The following is a 3978-nucleotide window of genomic DNA, read 5'->3' on the forward strand; positions in this document are numbered from 1 at the left end:
TCCCAAGTAGCTGGGATTACAGGCAGGGACCACCACACCCGGTTAATATTTTGTATCAGTAGAAATGGTATTTCACCATGTTGGCCGGGCTGGTCTCAAACTCCTGACCTCATGATCCGCCCACCTTGGGCTCCTAAAGTGCTGGGATTACAGGCATGAGCCACCGTGCCTGGCCAAGAAGACAATTTGTTTTCTCAAAAAAGTGGAGATCTGAGCTTCAAAGATCCTTGCTAACACTTCCCAGTGCTATCAGTGTAGTGGTGCAGTGGCTAATAATTCATGGACCCTATAGGAGGGATCTTGCCTGCTCTTTAGAGGTTGGGACACACTCTTCTTAGTACCAGAAGGGCAGAACTATGCCTCTGTGGCCACTTATTGCAGAATGGAATTGGAGTAAACTGAGGGCTCTTTCACACATGCTAGAGAAATGACTTTGGCCCTAGGAGAAGCGGGGGTTGCAGGGGATTGGCCTGAGAAACTTGCCTTTTCACTGGATTGTCCTCTAGAGTTTTTCCTTGCAGATTTGTCAGAATGAGCCTCCAGGCCCCATCCAGACTCCTGGAGCTGGCAGGGCAGAGCCTGCTGAGGAACCAGTTCTTGACCATCTTCACCCTGCACGAGCTGCCCAGGGAGGTCTTCCCTCTGATGTTCATGGAGGCCTTCAGCATGAGATGTTGTGAGGCCCTGAAGCTGATGGTGTAGGCCTGGTCCTTCCTCCACCTCCCTCTGGGATCCCTGATGAAGACACCTCATCTGGAGACCTTGCAAGCTGTGCTGAAGGGACTTGATACACTGCTGGCCCAGAAGGTTTGCCTCAGGTGAAGTGATTCAGGTGGCCTGGTGGGAAGGGTCCAGGCATCCAGGGAAGGGACAGCTGGCTCAGGAGGAGTGGTGGGGTTGGGGAGCTAGGGTGGCTCAGAGGCTTCTGATGGTGCCCATGAGAGGCCTTGACCATTGCCCAGATCCTCTGGGAAAGGACTGCTCACCATACAGGGTCCACTGAGGAAACAGGAACCTGCTTTCTCCCAGTGGAACGTAAAGGTTCTAGAAGTGAGAACCAGGCAGAACCCAAGGGGGAGCGGGATGGAGAAGAGACAGAAGGAGGAGCACTGAGGACAGGAGCAGCTGATTGATGTCCTGGATGTGGAGTGAAAGCTCAGGTCAGGGGTGGGTCCTTGCCTACATTCCGAGCTTTTCCCCTATGTTACTCACAGGAGGTGGAAACTTCAAGTGCTGGATTTGCGGGATGTTGATGGGAATTTCTGGACCATATGGTCTGGAGCCAGGGCCCTCTCCTGCTCCCCAGAGGCCATGAGTAAAAGGCAGACAGTGGAGGACTGTCCAAGGATGGGAGAGTGCCAGCCCTTGAAGGTGTTCATAGACCTCTGCCTAAAGAAAAGTACACTGGATGAATGCCTGAGCTACCTCTGTGGGTGGATCCACTACAGAAGAGGCCTAGTGCACCTGTGCTGTAATAAGGTGCAGAATTAGTCAATGCCCACTTCAAGTTTCAGAAATTTATTGGAAAGGGTGTACCCAGACAGTATCCAGGAGTTGGAAATTAGGAGAAAGTGCTCTCTGAATAAAACAGGAAAGTTTGCCCCTTACCTGGGCCAGATGAGCAATCTTCGCAAACTCTTTTTAGCCTTCGGTTATGACGATGAATTATATGTAAGCGGCCAACAGCAGTTAGTTCCTGACTTGGACTGTCCATTCCTCTGCCTGTCCTACCCTCAGATGCTTTATATAAGAAAGGTCAATAATATCAAAGACCTGGAGCACCTGCTCAGGTAAGAAAGGATGGTGAGCTTTCTCTGCAGACCACACCACAGACTTTTGTTCTTTTTCACAGTAAACGCTAGTGGGCATCTACTGTGTGCCAGCCACTGGTGATGTCACAGGGAATGGGACGCTAGAATGTCAACTCATTATGCTGTTCAGTGCTCTATATCCTGAAGTGGGTATCACAAGCCCGCTCAAATAAGGGCAGAGGGATGGCCTGGGGCAGATGCTACAGAGAGAGACATGCAGGGAGCTAGTTAGTCAGGGGTTCAGATCTAGGGAGGGTGCATTTGTGAATTCCTTTTTAGGAAGTGTGTTTGAAGTTAATATGATGAAACTTACTCTTCATATAGAGGAGAGTATGAAAGAAGGGAAAGTGCACCAAACCTGTGCGTTTCACAGTAGAAGCTCCGTCCTCACAGCTTAGTAAACACCAATGATCCTGTCTCTAATTCCCTGTCTGTAAAAGGTTCTTTTGGACCCCAGGAAAAGTAGTTGACATGAGAAAAGCGTGCTTCTTGGACAGAGGTGAGGGAGTAGGCAGGAGAGTGGTATAAAGTGATAGGTGGTTTGCAGACGCAGGCATGTCAGGGAACCTTTGCAGGCAGGTGGCCCTAGCTGATGTCCCTAGACCTTGCTCAGTTGAGTTCTTTGTGCACATCTCCCACTGGGCTCCTCTGTCCCAGAGATGAGGTTGTCTGCTGAAAGATGAAGTAAAGAGGCTTTAAAGATTTTGTGGCCTTGAACCAATCACACAAGCAAGGCTGAAAGGACGGAGCCTAAAATAGAGCTGCCCCTGAATGATCTGAGTCTTCATCAGGCAGCACCTTGCACACAGACCATCATCTGATGATGGGAACAAACTTGTGTTTGGGTGAAACAGGCTTCCCCATTGCAGTTACTATAACACCTGTGTGGTAGTAAGGTGCAGAATTACTCAATGCCCACTTCAAGTTTACCATTGAGATGATTTCCCACCCCCCTCCTCTAACTGGCACCATTGCCCATAACTAACTTCTTGCTCTCCCCAGGTACCTCAAGAACCCCTTGGGGGCCTTTATATTCAGTGATGCTTACCTAGCTGATCGGGAATTGGAGTGTCTGCATCAGTACCCAAGCCTCAGTCAGCTAAAGGAGCTGTGTCTGATTCGTATCGTAATGTGGACCACCCATCTTCAGCCCCTTGGAGTTCTGCTGCAGAAAGTTGCTGCTACTCTCGAGACCCTCGTCTTAGAGGACTGTCGGATCCAGGACCCCCAACTCAGGGTCCTCCTGCCTGCCCTGAGCCACTGTTCCCAGCTCACCACCTTCAAGTTTCATGGAAATGAGACATCCACGAATGCCCTAAAAGACCTGCGGTGTCACACAGGCAGGCTGAGCAAGTTAGGCCTGGAGTTGTATCCTGCCCCTCTGGAGACTATTGACAACAGGGGTCATGTCAATTGGGAGATCTTCACCCCAATTCGGGCTGAGCTGATGCGTACACTCAGGGAAATCAGGCAGCCCAAGAGGATCTTCTTTGGTCCTGCCCCTTGCCCTACCTGTGGCTCATGGCCATCTGGGAACGTGCACTTCCATCTTTGCTCCTAGGGAAGGCCTGGTTAGTGGGATGGATAAGCTTTCTTCCGGACACTTGGGAACTAAAATATTGTACATGGGTGCATCTTTTTAAATTTTATTTTATTTTTTATATATTTTATTTTATTTTATTTTATTTTTATTTTATTTTATTTTTTGAGACAGAGTCTCACTGTGTCCCTCAGGATGAAGTGCAGTGGCACAATCTCAGCTCACTGCAAGCACCACCTCCTGGGTTCAAGTGATTCTCCTGCCTCAGCCTCCCAAGTAGCTGGTGTTATGGGTGTATGCCCCCACGCCCAGCTAATTTTTGTATTTTTAGTAGAGACAGGGCTTCACGATGTTGGCGAAGGCTGACCTCAAACTCCTGACCTCAAGTGATCTGACCACCTTGGCCTTCCACAGTGCCAGGTTTACAGGTGTGAGCAGCAGGGCCCAGTCAGCCGCTTCTTCAAGGAAGCTCACAGCCACATATTTGAGGCACGTGCTCACTGTGAGTGGAAAAACAAAGGTGACTCAGCCAGGGGCAGGACTGGGTAAAAATGCTGACTTGGCATCAATGAGGCCTTCAGGGACCTGTGTCCTAGACTGAGAAATAGAACCTGAAGTTCTAGAGTG

The 3978-nt window shown here is 49.7% G+C and overlaps 1 pseudogene; it reads left to right on the forward strand.

Annotated features, from left to right (window-relative positions):
* Positions 1–531: 531 nt before the first annotated feature.
* LOC117976335 (PRAME family member 33-like) lies at positions 532–3978 on the forward strand (annotated as a pseudogene).

The sequence above is a fragment of the Pan paniscus genome, chromosome 1 (assembly GCF_029289425.2).
Source record: "Pan paniscus chromosome 1, NHGRI_mPanPan1-v2.0_pri, whole genome shotgun sequence".
NCBI lineage: Eukaryota > Metazoa > Chordata > Mammalia > Primates > Hominidae > Pan > Pan paniscus.